The sequence below is a fragment of the Orycteropus afer genome, unplaced genomic scaffold (assembly GCF_000298275.1).
Source record: "Orycteropus afer afer isolate SDZICR_OR568_19922 unplaced genomic scaffold, OryAfe1.0 scaffold00020, whole genome shotgun sequence".
Classification (NCBI taxonomy): Eukaryota; Metazoa; Chordata; class Mammalia; order Tubulidentata; family Orycteropodidae; genus Orycteropus; species Orycteropus afer.
In genome coordinates this window covers 16,646,519-16,666,227 of record NW_006921607.1, presented here as the reverse complement: position 1 = coordinate 16,666,227, position 19,709 = coordinate 16,646,519, and the positions used below count along the sequence as shown (strand labels likewise).

The window sequence follows — 19,709 nt, the reverse complement described above, 5'->3', positions numbered from 1 at the left end:
AGTCCTTTCCTTGTCTCTAGGACTGCCACCACTCACACTATCCCTTTGGATGTTTCTGGTCCTTGCTACAGCTACAACTATAGTGTGGGGTATATGTTCCTCCTTCTTTGCTGTTCAGAAATATAAGCACACTGGACTCTTTATGGGCTTACATGGCTTACATGGGCTCTACTGCTGTTCTTCACAGGAACACAGATGGGACCCATGACAAAGATTTGGGAATCCCAGAGTTCTCACCAGTATTGCTCTCTTTCCCCAACTGTCATACCATGGGATTCTTAGAATTCCCCCCCAAAAAACATTTCTCTCCTTTGGGATGAAATTAACTGGACCCAAAGCATAGCTCCAATACTTATGAGGTGTGTGACTTTAGACAAGACATAGACTGAGATTCCTATGTGGAGTGACCACATGTCTAGATTTGCACAGGGCTGTTTACATCTGTTGACCCAGTGTAATTACAAAAGGAACCCCCTTGCATTCTTAAACATGCCCTGTTTAAGAATGACAAATTATGTGGTCACTATTCATTACCTTCAGTTGTCAAAGTGAAGAGACTGACACTTAAATCAAACAGATGAGTGAGGTTTATAGGAGATGCTGGCAGGGGTAGATTAGCCAATAAGTAAGGGAAGTGTAGGCTTACTAGTGCTTACTGACTAATCTATAGTGAACAGTTCCACATGTTTTTCACCACATCTGAAACCCATGTGAAATTGTTCACTACAAATTAGTACATAAGCAAAATTAAGCCCATGCTTACCTTTCTAATTGGTAATCTGACACTGGATGCTGGAAAAATACCCATCTCATTGTCTGGTGCTCAGTGACTGTGAATGACTCTCTCCTTTGCACCTTCCTATTTCCCAATGCCAGTTCCCTTAGTCAGGCAGGCTCATTCTCCATGAGAAACCCTCTTCCAAGGACACAGCCTAGAAGTGATGCCAGGGCAGAACAGGAAACGCAGGCCAGTGTTCATCCAGGCCCACCTGGCCGCAGGTAACTGGCACTTTAAGGGCCTCTAGACTGGGTGAGACCCAAGTTAAACATTCTAGAAGAGACCCTGACATTCTAGAAAAATGTTCATCTCCACCACTAGCAGGGCTGGGAGTGCACCTGAATGAATTAGGGTTCCTTGGTTGTCATCAACAGAAATGGTCTTCAGGTTAAGGCAAATGAAAAGTGGCAAGAGTCTAATTATAAAGGTAGCTCCATCAAGCTTCAGAGAGGAAAGTTATCAGGGTGGTTTCTATCTCATGTTCAGGGATGTATGGGCTGTCTTTTTTGTTGTTGTTGTTGTTGTTAGGTGCCATTGAGTCGCCTCCTACTCATAGTGACCCCATGCACAGCAGAACAAAACACTGCCCAGTCCCATGCCAACTCCACAATCCTTGCTATACTTGAGCCCGTTGCCACAGCCACTGTGTCAATCCATCTTGCTGAAGGCCTTCTCCTCTTTCGTCAACCTCCACCTTACCAAACATGACATCCTTCTCCAGGGAATGGTCCCTTCTGACAATATGACCAAAGCAGGTGAGACAAAGTGTGGCCATTCTCGCTTCCAAGGAGCATTCTGGCTGCATTTCTTCCAGGACAGATGTGTTGAGCTCTTTTAGCAGTCCACGGTACTTTCAGCATTCTTTGCCAGCACCGCAACTCAAAAGCATTAACTCTTCTTTGGTCTTCCTTATTCATTGTCCAGGTCTCACATGCATATGAGGCAACTGAAAATACCATGGTTTGTGTCGGGTGCACCTTAATCTTCAAGGAGAAATCTTTGCTCTTCATGACTTGAAAAAGGTCCTTTGCAGCTGATTTGCCCATTGCTATATGTTCTCTGATGTCCTGACTGCTGCTTCCATTGGCATTGATTGTACAATCAAGCAATTTGAAGTCTTTGACAACTTCAATCTTTCCACTATTTATTGTGATGCTGCTTATTGGTCCCATTGTAAGGATTTTTGTTTTCTTTATATTGAGATATAATCTATACTGCAGACTGTATTCTTCAATCTTCATCAGTAAGTGCTTCAATTAATCCTCACTTCTAGCAAACAAAGTTGTGTAGTCAGCATATGTTGTTGTTGTCGTTATGTGCCATTGAGTCAAAACTGACTCATAGCGACCCCTCCTTGGGTTTCCGAGGCAGTATCACTACGGAAGTAGGATTGCCCAACCTTCCTTCAGAGGAGTGGCTGGTGGGTTTGAACTGCCAGCCGTCTGGTTAGCAGGCAAGTGTCTTAGCCACTATGCTACCAGAGCTAACAGTCAGCATATATCACAGGTTATTAATAATTCTTCCTCCAATCTTGATGTTACATTCTTCTTCATATAGTCCAGCTTCTCAGATTATTTGCTCAGCATACAGATTGAATAAGTATGGTGAAAAGGATACAACTCTGACGCACTCCCTTCTTGATTTTAAACCATGCATTTTCCCTTGTTCCGTTTGAATGACAGCTTCCTGGTCAAGGTACAGGTTCCTCATGAGTACAACTAAGTGTTCTGGAATTCCCATTCTTCTCAGTGTTACTCATAATTTGTTATGATCCACTCAATCGAATGCTTTTGCACAGTCAATAAAACACAAGTGAACATCTTTTTGGTAATCTTTGCTTTGAGCCAAGATCCATCTAACATCAGCAATGATATCCCTCATTCCATGTCCTCTTCTGAATCCAGCTTGCATTTCTGGAAGTTCTCTGTCAATATACTGCTGCAACCGTTTTTGAATTATCTTCAGTAAGATTTTACTTTCATGTGATATTAATTATATTGTTTGATAATTTCCATATTCTGTGGGATCACCTTTCTTTGGAATGGGTACAAATACAGATCTCTTCCAGTCAGTTGGCCAGGTAGCTGTCTTCCAAATATCCTGGCATAGCTGAGTGAGGGCCTCCAGTGGGGCATCTGTTTGTTAAACATCTCAGTGGGTATTCTGTCAATTCCTAGAGCCTTATTTTTCACCACTTCCTGCAACGTCACTTCAACTTTCTCTTTCAATACCATTGGTTCTTGATCATATGCCACCTCCTGAAATGGATGAAGATTTACCAGTTCTTTTGGGTAACTGTAGTTTGGGGTAATTGAATAACTGTGTATTCCTCCCATCTTCTTTTGATGTTTCCTGCATCATTCAATATTTTGCCTACGGAATCTTTCAATATTGCAACTCAAGGCTTAAATTGTTTCTTTAGTTCTTTCAGCTTGAGAAATGCTGAGAGTATTCTTCCCTTTTGGTTTTCTAACTCCAGGTCTTTTCACATTTCATTATAATAATTGGCTGTGTTTTCTGGAGCTGCTCTTTGAAATCTTCTCTTCAGCCCTTTTATCTTATCATTTCTTCCATTTGCTTTAGCTGCTTTCCATTCAAGGGCAAGTTTCAGACTCTCTTCTGACATCCATTTTGGTCTTTTCTTCATTTCCTGTATTTTTAATGACCTTTTGCTTTCTTCATGGATGATGGTCTTGATGTCATCCCACAGTTCCTCTGGTTTTCTGTCATTGGTGTTCAATGCTTCAAATCTACTTTTTAGATGGTCTCTAAATTCAGGACAGATTTATTCAAGGTCATATTTTGGCTCTTGTGGATTCTTTCAATTTTCTTCAGCTTCAAGTTGAACTTGCATATGACCAGTTGATGGTCTGTTCCACAATCAGCTCCTGGACTGGTTTTGGCTGAAGATATAGAGCTTTTCCATCACCTCTTGCCACAGATGTAGTCAATCGGATTCCTGTGTACTCTTTCTGGGCAAGTTCATGTGTATGGCTGCCATTTGTGCTGTTGAAAAAAGGTCTTTGCAATGAATAAGTTGTTGATCTTGCAAAATTCTATCATGTGATCTCCAGAGTTATTTCTGTCACCAAGACCAAATTCTCCAACCAGTGATTCTTCCTTGTTTCCAATTTTTGCATTCCAATCACCAGTGATAATTAATACATCTTGATTGCACATTCGGTCAATTTCAGACTGCAGAAGTTGATAAAAATCTTCAATTTCCTCATCTTTGGCTTTGGTGGTTGGTGCATCAATTTGAATAATAGTCAGATTAACTGGTCTTCCTTGTAGGCATATGGATATTATCCTATCACTGACAGCATTGTACTTCAGGACAGATCTTGAAACATCCTTTGTGATGATGAATGCCACACCATTCCTTTTCAATTTGTCATTCTCGGTATAGTAGATCATATGGTTGTCTGATTCAAAATGATTCAAAACTGGTCCATCTCAGCTCACTAATGCCTAGGATATCAATCTTTATGCATTCCATTTCATTTTTGACAACTTCCAATTTTCCTAGATTCATACTTCATACATTCCATGTTCTGATTATTAATGGATGTTTGCAGCTGTTTCTCCTCTATTTGACTTGTGCCACATCAGCAAGTGGAGGTCCCGAAAGCTTTATTTCATCCATATCATTAAGGTTGGTTCTACTCTGATGAAGTTCTTTCCCAGTCATATTTTGAGTGCCTTCTGACCTAAAAGGCTCATCTTCCTACACTGTATCAGACAATGTTTCCAGGCTATTCATAAAGTTTTCCAGTAATGTAAAAGACGGTGTTTCTCTGCTATTCATAAGGTTTTCCCTGCCCACTTCTTTGAGAAGTGGATGGCCTCTTCCTTCTTCCTAGTCTGTCTCAGTCCGTGAGCTGCGTTGAAACCTGTGCACCATGTGCAACCCTGCTGGCATTTGAAACACCGGTGGCACAGCCTCAAGCCTCACAGCAACATGCCAGCCACCACAGTACAACAAACTGACAGACAAACCTCTCCACCTTCTCCTTACCTGGATCCTGCCGCCATTGGCCCTGGCTTCCCTCCTTCCTGCCTTTAGGTGGGGGCTGTCTCCTTCCCTTTAACTGGATCCTGCTGCCTTGTCATCCCCGGCTTTCCCACCTTTCTGTTTTTTGGGTGGAGGCCGTCTCCCTCCGCTTACCTGGATCCTATGGCCTTGTTGGCCCCAGATTTCCCTCCTACATATTTATATATAAATGTAGAGAGAGAGAAAGGGAGAATACAATACAGAGAAATAACCAAATAAGCATTTATTTCTCTACTATCCATAATTAACAATAGTTATCATTCATTTGCTGTATTGCTTCTGTTGGAGTTTTTTTTTGTTGTTGTTTGTTTGTTTTTAAATCTCGTTTTGTTTTGCTAAATAAATGAAACAAAACCAACTTCTTCCCAGCCTCCAGTTTCATTCTCCTTTCTGCTTTCCAGAGCAGTGCACCACTGAGTTTGAGTATCATTCCAGAGTTCTTAATTTTGGGTCATCCTCATAGCCAATATGCAGAGGGTCTCTGTATTGGTGTTGCTTTGGTATAACCTATTTCATGAGTCATGTCCCTGGGAAGGCATCTGGTGGACATGAATTGTGTCACATGCCCACCCTTAGATCCTCATTATGTCTTTTGTGGACATTAGATACTTTTGCCTTTGTAGGTCCCTTCCTCAAATATATATATATATATATGTATTTTATACCAAATATTTGGTCTAAAAAATTATTATAATCCAGGTTGGATTATAGTCATTGACTTCTTCTGATTTTAACATAAATTAAAGAGTTACCATGGGCCACTAAAAGTACCATGGCCCCTGAGTATGGTGCCTATTATGCCTAATGGAGAAGGTGACCTTGCCCATTCTTATGACCATTCATGAAAAAGGTAAGGCACATGATTGTCATACCCATGATTGTCATGCCCAACAGAATTACATGATGTGGGAAGAGCTATGTCTCTGGCATAGAAATACTGAATGGATGAAATCAGGAGATATTCACCACAAGCTGTTCAGATACAAGGCTACCTGTGCCCATGATGGCCACTGGAGTCCAAGGTCCAGGTGCAGCCACAGCCCTGCTGCCCCAGTGGCCTGAATCTTTCCTTTGGTTTCTTCCATGTCCATCCCTTGAGCATCTTCCAGACTGGGCCAAGATTCTAGAGAAGCTCAGTCTCCACTGTTGACTCTCAAACATTCTTTGTTACATGTAATTCTCTAAAGTTTCACTCCTGGAGCTCCTGCTTCTGAATTCCTTCTTCCCTGTTCACCTTTATTCATACTTTCATTGAATAAATAACTATCAGTACTTAAAGCTTCCCAGAATTTCTCCTAGGTCTCTTAAGGCTCAGAAATAAAAGAGGTCAGGCCTGTATCCTGAAAGATATGTCAGGCTCACGTAAGAAGAGACATCAATAAGTCTGTGTGGGTTGGTATGATGAGGGCTACGGAGAAAGCTGGGGATCATACTTGTCACAGAGGACAAGTTCTCCACCCCCCTGTTTCTTCTGGCCAGCCTGCCTCAACTCACTTGTGAGATACCTTTTTCCTAGGACCCAGCCTACATCCACTGACTTCTTGTTCACCAAGAAATAAACCATATTTCATCAGTTCTATGAAGCACACGTCCAAAAAGTTATTTCACATATTTGAAACTGGATTATGATTGATGGTCTTTCACAAACACTGTTAGCCAGGTGGCCATGGTGACATAGCTGTCATTGGCTACACATGCATATGCATGAACTTGGTCAAAAACCCTCTGTTAATACTTTCTGAAAAGACCAAAAAGTGTCTGAAAGTAATTTGTAGAGTGGGTGTCAGCAACCTGGAAGAATATTCTAGAGATCATAGTTCTTAACCTGTAATATTGCATATAATTTTTTATGTATGGCAAGAGCGATAAAAATAAATCTAAAAGAGCTCTTTTAATAATTAGAAAATAAAATTTCTGAGGCATAAGGAAACCCTGTGTCATGATTTAATTGGTAGCTTTTTTTTTAACTTTCTTAGTGGTGCATAAAATAACGATGTCTTCAATCAATAGCAGCATAGATTCAATAAAATAAGTCATACCTACAAACCTCATGTGGGCTCCATAGGGACAGAGATCGCCATATTTTCAACAGGTAACATAGTGGCTGGCCTTAGTAGATGCCTGAATGTATGTGCTGACTTTATGTCATTATTACTTAAAATAATATGTAAGGAAGAATGAAGGGAGACATGGCAATACACTGGTCATAGACCTAAGATGTTTCCCTATTTCTCTAACTATGATTTTAATACAAATCTTATATGGCATTTTCTATAGAGCAGAGATTGGGAGACTTTTTCTGTAAAGGCCCAGATAGTAAATACTTCAGACTTTTTGGCCAAACACTGTCACAACTACTCACCTCTGCCATTGTAACATGAAAACAGCTTTAGACAATATACGAATGGATGTATAAATATAATAAATATAATTTTATTTACAAAAACAGGCAGTGGGCCAGACTTGACCCACAGGCCATAGTTTGTCAACTGCTCTAAAGAAGTGCTTTACAAACATAAGTGTGTATCATAATGACTCAATGAGCTTGTTAAATTTCTAATTCCTGAGACACCTCCAGATGACTGAGGAAATGACTCACTGGGCTTGGGGACCATCTCAGGGGATAATTAGGTCGACTAGCATAATATAGTCCACAAAGACAATGTTCTACATCCTACTATGGTGAGTAGTGACTGGGGTCTTAGAAGCTAGCGAGCAGCCATCTAAGATGCAACTGTTGGTCTCTCCTCACTTGGAGAAAAGAAGAGTGAAGAAAATCAAAGACTTGAGGAAACAATTATTTCAAGGGATTAGTGGGCTAAGTGAACCAGAGCCTCCACTAGCCTTAGACCAGAAGAACTGGATGGTGCCCAGCTACCGTTACCGAACACTCTGATCAAGATCAAAATAGATAGTCCTGGTCAGAGAGTGAGAAAAAAAAATGTAGAACAAAATTCAGAATCATGAAAAAGACCAGAATTACTGGTTTGGTAGAGAGTAGTGTAATCCCCTAGACTGTGTCTCTTAGATACCCTTCAAGCCTGAAACTGAACCCACCCCCAAGGATCAACTTCTTTCAGCAAACAATACATAGGCCTATAAAGTGAATAATAACACCAGGGATTGTACTCTCCATACAACCTACCATATGAGACCAATAGGGTGACATTTGCCCAAAAACAAAGCACAGAAGGGGCAGGAAACAAGGACTAAGGAAACAGGGAACCCAGGAAGGAAGAAGGAGAGTGTTGTCACATTGAAGGGATAGCAACCAACATCACGAAACAAATGTGTATAATTGTTGAATGGAAAACTAATGTACTTGGTAAACTTTCACCCAAACTACAACAACATAAATAAATAAATAAATATTTTTTAAAAAAAAGAAAGAAATTGTGAGCCTTTTTCTGAGAAACACTCCTATAAGGTCTTAAAGAATTAGTAACTCTTTAAAGGTGCAATTCTTCTAGGCCCTGAAGAAACTGGCCCTAGAATGGGACAGGAGCCTGAACAAGCAGACCTTAGAGTATATTGATGCGTTATCAGTTTCTCCTTCATTTGAACACTATCTGGGACAGCTATATATCACTAGAAACTAAATTAAATGGGAGGGCTAGAAAATTCTTTTCAAGAAGACACATGTATTATCACTCATGCAAGGAAGGGATACATGATCCAAAAATGAAATCACATTGCTTTACTTTTATTGTCAAAAGGAGATTCTTCTCTCTAATGGGAGACAGTCCCAGTGGCCATGATTGGGCACAGACTGGGCTTGTGCCCAAAGAAACTACTTGAACACCAATGCCAGTGTTTGATGTGGTTTCCACGTGTGCATGGCCATGTGGGCCCACATCAGGCAAACAATGCATTCAAAGAAAATAGTCAGGCATCTCTTCAATGAGCCTATAAGAATGGCCTTCTCCACGAGGCAACTTTCTTCTTTCTTACACAACATTTTAAATTTGTTTGTTTGTTTAAGAGACAAGTTAATGGTTTAGAAATCTCATATTCAGTACCACATATAGCCAAAATGATGCAAGGAGTGAGAAATAATTTAATAACATAATAATGCAAACATCTATGTACTGGATACAGGGCTAAGACTCTTCTGTGCATTGACTCATTCAACATTTATAGCAACCTTCAAGACAGGGCTCCACAATTCCTTCATTTCTGCAGAGGAGGATCAGAAGTTCATTCTGAGATTAGGTAGCTACCCAAAGTCACCAGCTAGCAAGAGACTGAGTCATGATTTAAACCCAGGCATTCTTATTCTTGATCCTGAACTCTTAACCTCTACTTGATGAAACATTTTATTGGGAAAGCATAGCAAGGGGATAGGTGTACCTTATGTGTCCAAGAGGAGAAAAATAAGATTCTTGATCTTGTTTTGACTCAGATCCGTGATCAATGTTGGGTAAAGTTTTAGTAACATCTCACATCAAATAGATATTTACTCCCTTAGAAGACTCTCAAGGGAACGTTATAACTTCCTCTTGAAAAGTCAGCAGAACGGACTGACGGTAGAAACAGAATTAGGCAGGACTGGCACTAGTAGAACTGAACTCCAGTTCAAAGGATGGGGCACAAAAGGACCTTGTGAGCTCGACTTCACTAGACTGTATGTTTGAGTTCACTATTGTGGCTACTGTGTCAACCATCTCATTGAGGGTTTCTCTCATTTTTGCCAATTCTCTACTTTACCAAACATGATGTCCTTTTCTAGGGATTGGTCTTTCCTGATGGTCCAAAGTAAGGGAGCCAAAGTCTTACCATTTTCACTTCTAAGGAGCATTCTGGTTGTATTTCTTCTGAGACTGATTTGTTCCTTCTGGCAATCATGATCTAGTCAATATTCTTCCCCAATAGCACTATTCGAATACATCAGTTATTCTTCTGTCTTCTTTTTTCAATGTCTAGTTTCCACATGTATATGAGGTATTTGAAAAGATCATGGCTTGGGTCAGGAACACTTTAGACATCAAAGTGACATATTTGCTTTCTGAAAATTTGAAGAGGTCTTTTGCAATTGATTTGCTCAGTGCAATATATCATTTGATTTCTTGACTGCTGCTTCCACAGGCCCCCACATACTGGTCAACGCTGATTCAGGAATTGTAAAGGGCTGACTCTACAGATGGAAGATGTGAAAGAGGTGAGCTGAAGAAGTTTGCAGAAGACAGAATCTGACAGCAGATGTTCTGAACAAAGGCCTTTATGTCCCAGTTTTCCCAACAGATACACCATAGTGCTGTAAGATGAGAGAACAGGGTTGCATTAGTGACTCATGTAAAGAAGTAATTTACAGGACAGCTCACCCTATTGGGGTCATATTTCTACAGGCCAACCAAGTGTGACCATTTCTAACAAGGAAAATGCTTTCAGATAATAAACTATCTCCTACACACAACATTCAGTGAACTTGCTTCATCTGTGTCTGTTAAATATTTCCTATTTTCCCTTCCTCAGTAGCTCTCTAGGATCTATTTTCTCTTTATACCCTGTGTAAGGAAAGAGTATTTGGAGGCTGGGAGTGATATTAGTGGGATTTGATGTTGGCATCCCCATGATTCAAGTTCCCTTTTTCTGCTCCCATTACTGCAGGGCCTCAGGAAAAATCTCTAACCTTGGTTTCCCCCAAATGCATAATAAGGAGAAGGATCTTTACTTATTTATGATGGACTCAGTTACTTGTATGAGAGATGTTCAAATGTAAGTGTTATTACAAGGTCCAATTTACTGTCCAGAAAGAAGCAATCCTGATAGAAATCTTTCATTTAATTAAAATTGATTTTAAAATTGCCTGATCAATAGTGAGTTAAAAATTCATCCTGGCTCCTTGGGAGGGGAGAAGTCTCTGAGCAATTCTAAGTGGAGTGGTTTTGGCTCAAGCTGGTCTGGGCCTGGACTGGCCCTGTGTGGCTGGATGAAGTCTGATGGCTTTCTCTGTGGTCCAGATGGCCACCCACTCCCAGAGAGAGGGAGGACATAGCAGAGAATCAACTCTAATGTCTTGCATTTTGGGAGGAAAGCCTTAAAAATGCAACTGGCTATGCTAGTTAAGCTTGAGTAATTTAATATAATAAGCCAAATAATATTTACTTATTCACTTTTGGGGGGAGGTTGACATATTCCCTTGGAAGCACCCTCCCACAGGTACTGAGGACTTTTTCCACATAGCCAAGCACTCAGGCTGGAGAAAATGGAACCATCTTTTCACCCTCTCACTCCTCAACTTTCTCAGGCAACCATTTGCTAAATTCTATCAATTCAACCTCTGTACCTTCCGCTCTTTGTCATCCCCACTGCTTCTGCCCTGGGTCAAGTTCTCTTCACCTCTCACCTGGAACATTTTAATAGCTGTCTCACTGGTGTCCCTGAATCCAGTTATCCATCTGTCTAATACATTCTCCATGCTGTTACCTAAGAGATCTCCTTAAAGCATGGGTCATCCTGAGTCACTTGCTGCTCAAAAACCTCTCAGGATCCATATTTTAATACAGAATTATGTCCAAATGGCTCAATGAGAATTTCAAGACATCCAACATTGGACGTTTTTTCAGTAAGTAATACTCACTATGGGTCTCCCAATAGACTGCCAACTTTCCTCTCTCCTTCCATACTGTATTAATCAGCAGTCTGAGAACACACATAACTCTTCCTAGCCTCCATGACTATGCTCATCCTATATCCCCTGATTGAAACATGTATCCATTCATTTGAATACCCTCACGTGTCTCTCCCTTTGCTAGGGAAAGGTGGGAGCTGGGGGGAAGTGCTATATCAGGCAGACAATGTCCCTACTGTCCTGGAGCTGACATCCCAATGAGGAGATGGGCTATTGAAAAAGCAAAGAGATAAAGAAATGAAGGAATACAAATTGTGGTTACATGCTATGAAATAAATCAATGGAGCTTCGTGATGAAGATAATGCACCTTGGGGAGAGGGGTCTAGTTATGAAGTCAGAGATGGTCTTTCTGAGTGAGATCTAAAGGCTGAAGGGGCAGATAAGTAAAACATGCAAGAAGAGTGCTCCAGGCAGAGGGAGCAGAGATTCTAAGACATTGAAGTGGAAGAGACCTTGGCACCTTCTAGGAAAGCCAGTATAGTTGGAGGAGAAGGGTCAAGAGATGGAGGTGGGATGTCAGGGGCCTTATCATGTGTGGCTTTGTGGATTATGTAATAGTTTGAGTTGTACTCCAAGTGCAATAGGCATCTTTTAAAGGAATTAAGCAGTGGGCAACACTGTCAATTTTACTTTTAAAAATTCCTTTAGTTTCTGGTGGCAGATGGAATGGTGAGGGTAGGTGGAGGCCGAGGACCAGTCTTCCAGGTATCAGATGACAGTGACAACTGAGTCAGTGCATAAAGATGTGTTTTGGCATAGAATAAAAGGGACTAGCCATCAATTATAGAGGAAAGAATATACATTCTTCCCCCTCCATGATGTCTTTTCTTTGTGCTCTCATGGTACTTAGTTTACTTCTTTAATTGACCTGTATTTACAATTATACATGGGACAGGCCTATTGAGAGTAGCAATTGTGAGTATGATGTAAGACCAGGTGATATTTCGTTCTATTCTATACAAGGTCACCATGAGTCAGAGTCAACTTGATGGCAGTTAATGACAACAATTTTTGTTGTGCCATTAAGTTGATCTAACTCATAGAAGCCCTACAGGGCAGAGTAGAACTGCCCCCATAGAGCTTCCTGGGTTCTTTCAACAGTTATTATTCCTATTTTAAAGATTGAGAGGTGACTCAGGATAAGAAGTCAATTCTGATAAAATTTTTATGCTTTTTTTAATTGCATTTGGAATGTACCATGAGTTGGTTCAACTATAAAACATTTTAAGGCTACTCTATATAGCACAAAGTTCAAACAGTCACAGAGGAGTCAATAACATACTATTATCCCAAAGCCTTAGAATTGACTCAATGGCAACTAAAAAGCCTACCAGCTATGGCAGGATTTGGAAAGTTTGTCCCTCTGTCATGGCAGTAGCAGATGCTGGCTAACAGAACTCAATTTCTCAACTGTAAGTGGAGGGGTAAAAGCAATGAATCATGTCCAAAATGTCTCAGCAAAGAAGAGGGACTTAGAAGAAGTAGATTTGGGACATAAATTAGAGGAAAAATGTCTCCTTTATTGTATATTCTTGCTCCCCTAGTCTGTCCATTCAACAAATACCAACCAAAATAATATATTTAAAGTACAAAGAGATCATGCTTCCCTAGACTGATGAAAAGTGTCCCATCATATCCACATAAAAGGCAATTCCATACTGTGGTTTACAAGGGCCTACCTGATCTGGCACCTGCATCTCATATCACACTGCCCTCATTCACTCCATATACTCCAGGCACACTGTCCACATTCAACTTTTCCATAGACCTAGCTTGTTCCAGCCTCGCGATCTTTGCCCTTGCTATCCTCTCTGTCAGGAGCACTCATTGCAGTATAGTGGGCTGAATGATGTCTGCCAAAAGATATGTCTATCCAGAACCTCAGAATGTGACCTTATTTCAATAAAGGTCTTTGAAAATGTAACTAAGGTAAAAATCTCCAGATAAGATCATCCTGAATTATGTTGGCCCCTAAATCTAACAACAATTGTCCTTATAAGAGACAAAATAGGAGAAGACACACAAAATGAAAGGTGCTGTGAAGATGGAGACAGAGATCAGAGTGATGCTTCCACAAGTCAAGAGATAGCAAGGATTGATGGCAGACACTAGAGCTAGGAGAGAGGGGCATGAAATGGATTCTTTCCCAGCATCTCTGGAAGGAACTAACCCTACTGGCACTTTGATTTTCAATTTTCAATAGCCTCATATGCATATGAAACCTGGATAATGAAAAAGGAAGACAGAAGAATTGATGCATTTGAATTGTAGTATTGGTGAAGAGTATTGAATATATCATGGACTTCCAGGAGAACAAACAAATCAGCCTTAGAAGAAATACAACCAGGAAGCTCCTTAGAGGTGAGGATGGTGATACTTCAGCTTGCTTACTTTGGACATGTCATCAGAAAAGATCAATCACTGGAAACGAACATCATGGTTGACAAAGCAGAGGGTCAGCAGACATGAGGAAAATTTTCCACCAGGTGGATTGACAAAATAGCCTAACGACAGACTCAAACATACCAATGATCATGGATATGGTGCAGCACTGGACAATAAATGTTCCATTTTATAGATAAAGTCACCATGAATTGGAGCCACCTTCAGGTCATCCAGCAACAACAAAGCCCCCAGAACTGTGTGAGAATAAACTTTTGTTGTTTTAAGTCACCCAGCTGGTGGCAATTTGGTACAGTAGCCCCAAGACACAAATGTGCCCAGCTTTTCAGAAGGGGCACCCCTTCTCCCCATCCCATAAATCCATTGCTATTGAGTTGATTCTGACTCATAGTGACACTGTAGGACAGAAGGTTTCCAGGATTGTAAATCATCACGGAAGTAGACTGTCACATCTTTCCCCAGAGAGTTTGAACTGAGGACATTTTGGTTAGCGGCAGGGGCTTTAACCACTGCACCACCAGGGCTCTCCTTCTCCCCATACCAGGCTTGAATTAAATATCAACCTACTCAGAGATCCTCTTCCTGAGGCTCTTCAGTTCCTGACCACCCGTCTTCAGTTCCCTCCCAGTCTCTCTCTTCCTCCAAACACACAGACACTCACTGATATTCTTATCACATCAACATGTTTTATATTCTCAATTACATCTGTCACTATCTCCAGCTATCTTATGCATTCATTTATTTACTCATCTATTGTGAACTGTCCTGTTAACAGACATATTTTTAATAAATATGTCCATGGCACATAGTATGAGCTTAATAACAAATGCTTGTTGAATGAATAAATGGCATTCTTAAATGTATAAGTTTCAGAGAGCTGATGTAAAACTTGATAAAAGGGGATAATAAAGACAACCCCTGGATGGAATAAAATTCCTAATTACAAGCCACAAAATTAAAACTAGGGAAAGAGAGGGGAATAGGAGGTACAGAGGAGGTGGTGTGGAAAATTTCTGTAGGCCAGCCAAAGAGGTCAGATTCTGGGTCCTTGCCTCCAAAGATCTCTTGGCCTCCAGGGGCTAGTCAAAGTCAAGACTAGTGAACCTAGGAAAAGGGGTCTGTTATTTTAATCTGAAGGATCAGAAATGGAAAGTCAAATGTTTTGGAGGGAAAAAATATCCTAGGATGAAAAAGTCAGTATGAGTGAAAGATATGTTTGCAGGGTATTTTGGTCACCAATAAGATCAAACTGATTCTGCTTTTTCATTGGCCAGAGTACAGAGAGGTAAGGGGAGCAGAAGTCAGACACAGACTCTCTCCTGCAGGAGAGGGTCTTCGCTCTCATGCTCATCCACACATCTTCCAGGTTGATTTTCTGTAGCTTGGTTTAAAGCCCTCAGAGTTAAATTTAGGTTGATATGTGAGCCCAAAAATGACAAGCCCAGAACTGGGTTGCTGCTTGTGGTGGCTTGGCTGTTAGAAGCCCCATCTCTGCCCACTTTTAAATAATGCTTGAAACAGCTCCTTTTGCAGATGTAATTTCTCTTTTGATCACTTTCAGATCCTGCAGGGGAACTTTAAAAAGAGACATCTTGAATTTGACTTTGAAGTATGTTGTTTGTTTTTGGCTAACTGCAAATTAGCAGACATTTTAATTGTTGATGTTTGTTATTATGACTGTGTTCCAGTGGTCTGTGCGGTTGCTTGGCAGACCAAGAACAAATGCTCTGTGGATGAAACTAAGTCGGGCCCTTAAACTGATTTGAGGAGTGGGCACCCCAGCAGCAATGTGGGTGCTGTTCACGTCTCCAGCTCATTTGCAGCCATGTTTGGTCTTGGAAAACCCAAAACACATTTGGCCCTGAGCACTTTTCCCCTTGATTTTTAATCTTGAGCGCAATTTAAAGGAAATTTAATCCATATGTTTCTGATTCATTTAAATCACAAAAACATTGGGTTTTGTGAGTTATTTGATGTCCAAATGCCTTTTGAGACTTTTTAATAAACTTTCCAAGTCTCAATGCTTTAAAAACACATACTCACGTTTTGCCAAGGGTGAGTGGATTCAGGCTCCTAAGGCTTTGGATTGCATTTGAAATTCCAAACTCGTAAATTATGACCATGTTAAGATAAAGCCTGGTGTCTACACAATACCCAAACAGCCCAACAGAAAGCCAACATACTAAGTTGTCATCCAGATGTTGCATAACTTCTGAATGCATGGCAAAACATCAACAAAACATCCGGGTGGTTTACTGACTTTTCCCCTCTTGGCTCAGATGTTTGCTATTATAGAGTTAAGGAGGTGGGCAACAGCTGTCAATCCTGGCACAGTATAAGGAGTTTATTTTAAAAGAGTCTCTATATTCGTATGTGGATCACAATGTTCACGGGATGGGGTGGAGGTCAGAAAAGAACCTGTTTTTGAAAAGCAGGTTGTGTTGAGTAACTTGTAAGACTTTGAGGCAGTGTCAGATTACCCAATAAGGTAAGCACAGGCTTGTGATTACTTACTGATCTGTAATGAATAGTTTCACATTTTGTCACCACATCAAAGATTTTGTTTCTAGGTATGACTGACATCTGTCTCTCTCCCAATCCTACAGCACCTTCCTACAGAATCAAAGCTTCTTTTCAAGTTTGCAATCCCTGACAGGGACAGAGCACCCAGTAGGGAAGTAAGCATGGCCTTACTTATGCTTACTTACTAATCTGTAGTGAGCAATTTCACATGTTTTTCAACACATCAAATATGAAGAGGTTCTTCATCATGGGCAAGACAAACTGTGACAGTCAACACACACACTACAATAGCAGATACAAAGGCCAGGATCACATTTAAACACTTTCCCAGAAGAACTTTGGCATTCGTGGTGTCCATCCACAGAGCTTGCTGCTCTTGCTGATGGAGCTACAGATTAGAAATGCAAGTCTGGCTGGATTCAAGGCTTTCTGCATGTCCCACAACTGTTTGTAGGGCTGGTAGGCCAATTTCCCCTTGATGCTGGCCAGCTCCTGTTTCAGGTTGCCTGTCTTGTGCTGATGCAGATCCATCAGGTCATAGTGCTGGTCTTCCAGTCGTTCATACCTGCATTTCTCCTCTTGCAGGGTCTAAGAAATAAAACCATATTCTCTCTTAAACTGTGCCTTCAGCACATCAGTGTCCTCAGCCAGCAGTGCCTGGGTGTCCCTGAACTCCCTCAGTTCCTCTAGGATCATAGTGAGCTTCCCCTGGCTGTCCAGTGTGTTGGCCTTGCCAGACCCAAAATATTGGTTCCTATTACTGTCAGTGAAGCCTGATGCACCCCTCCAACACCCATCACCACCGCCATATTTGAGTTTGTTCACAGTGATAGTGCTGCCCCCATATGCCCTGGCACTAACCTCAGGCTGAAACTCCTCTAAAGAGTTTTTTTTTCAAATGAGAGATGTTGTTGGCTCTGTCAGACTTACTCCAGATCAAGCTGGCAAATTGTCTGGACTTATTGAAAACAACCACAAGTGGAGTAAGGGACACCCCTCACATGCCCAATTGACTGCTCACCATGTTCTGGGGTGAGTTGGAGATTTTGCATGAACATCTTTCTGAGAGTGGTGAATGTCCTTCAGGTTGTCCTTGGAAATGTCCTTGGAGCTTCTGGGGGCTCCATTTTGTTCCACCTCCAAATGTTCTGCAATATTGCTTTAACTTTTTCTGTAGCTGGGCAAAAGAGTGAGCTGATTTTTCATTCTTTTTCTCAAAAACTTGTTGGATACCTCCAGTCTGCTGCTTGTCTGCACTGTTGACCAATTTCAGATATTCTGCAACATTTCCATCACAGGACGTTTGCTTGATTTTTATCTGCTCTCTTACCTTTAAATTTTTCACTTCAGTCTGTCTGTGTTGAGTCGACCTTATGAAAGTCCAGGATGCCATCTGGTACATCAAAGTTAGGTAATCCACTGTCGCTTAGAGGGCTGAGAAAAGAGGTTGAGCATTCTTCAAGGAAAGTGAAGAAAATAGATGAGTGGTTTATAACATGTTTGCTGCATTTTTCTAACTCGAAGGAATATGTTGGAAAGTAAAACTGATAAGAAAAAGAAAAGATTTTATGATCCTTTCTCCTAGTAGGGAGAATATCTAGAAGCACCATGTATTTAAAAAAAAAAAAAAAGTCTGTCATGAGATGAAGATAGTAATAATTAACTAACATGTATAGATACATCTAAGATAAGGAGAATAGTAACTAGAGTGGTAATGATAATAGTAAGTAACTCTTACATAGGCCTTTCATAGTCTATATTTTGTTCTATTATAATATTTGAAATTATAATAATAACAAAGTTGTTGTTGCCATTGCTGTTAAGTGCTGTTGAGGTGATTTTGACTCAAAGTGACCCCCATGTAACAGAGTAGAACTGTCACATAGGTTTCCTGGGCTATAATCTTTATGGGAGCAGACTGTCAGGTCTTTTTCCCATGGAGTCACTGGAGAATTTGAATTACCAGCCTTTCGGTTGTTGTTGTTGTTGTTATTGCCGTCGAGTTGGCCCCGATTCATAGCGACCCCTTCTTGGGTTTCCAAGAAGTAGGTTTGCCCAACCTTCTTTCTGAGGAGTGGGTGGGGGGTTTGAACTGCCAGCCTTCTGGTTAGCAGTCAAGTGCCTTAGGCACAATGCTACCAGAGTTCCTGCCTTTTGGTTAGCAGATGCTTAACTACTATGCCACCCAGCCTAACACTCATATGACAATTTCTATAAAGCACACACAATTCTATGGGTTTTTTAGATATTACTCATTGACTCCTCACAACAATCTATGACATGAGTGGTGTTCTCTCTTTCAGGAAGATCATTTACTTAGTGGTCACTGAGAACAGGCAGAAGCAATAGCCTCAACTAATGCAGATAGACCAGTGGTCCTCAACCAGAGGTGATATTCCCTCCAGGAAATAATTGGTAATGTCTGGAGATATTTTGATTGTCACACATGGGAGGAGGAGTGGTACTGGCAGCTAGCAAGTCAAGGCCAGGGATGCTCTAAACATCTTACAATTCACAAGACCAACTGCTACAAAAAAAGAATTCCCTGGCATCAAATGCCAAGAGTGCAGAGGGTGAGGAGCTCTGAGATAGAGGAAAAAACTGTGAAGGCTTCTGACCTTCAAGTCGTAGGCTTTTGCTGGCAACTTCAAACAGGTTGGAACTGCAAAGCTTTTCAATACCTGGGAGCACTACATGTTAGTGAAAGTAAAACTATGTGAGCAGTGATATCAAACTTAAGCATGCATCAGGGTCACCTGGAGGGCTTGTCAAACACAGAGTTTCTGAGTCAGAATGTCAGGGGTGGGGCCTGAGAAGCTGTATTTCTAACAAGTGCCCAGATGTTGTGGATGTTGCTGGTCCACAGACCACACTTTGAGAACCACTCCCTTTGGGCACTCAGGCTAGCAGATGAAGGCACGTTGTTGTTGTTAGGTGCTGTGGAGTCAGATCCGACTCATCCGACCCCTCCCTTGGGTTTCTGAGGCGGTATCACTACGGAAGTAGATTGCCCAACCTTCCTTCCGATGAAGGCATGAGGACTTCCTAAAACTGAACCTCAGAATTAGAAAGAATGTGCTGAACCCTGCAGCAACCCCAACACAGTGCACTGCCCCTGTACCCTGAAAGCATGAATTAGCATTGCAGGATATATGCTCTTCATAGGCACTTCATTCTACCTTACCAAGGAGAGGAGATTGGCTGAGTTATTTCCTCAGGTCCTGCTCCCAGATTTCACCAATCCAAAAAGTCTGTCCACCTCTTATGAGGAGAGGAGTTTGTGGAAAAGTAGAGAGAAAAAGGTTACTTACACTTTCTT

At 41.1% G+C, this 19,709-nt stretch overlaps 1 pseudogene; it reads right to left on the bottom strand.

Annotated features, from left to right (window-relative positions):
* Nucleotides 1–16,613: 16,613 nt before the first annotated feature.
* Nucleotides 16,614–18,000, bottom strand: LOC103191878 (annotated as a pseudogene).
* Between the last annotated feature and the right edge of the window lie 1,709 nt (nucleotides 18,001–19,709).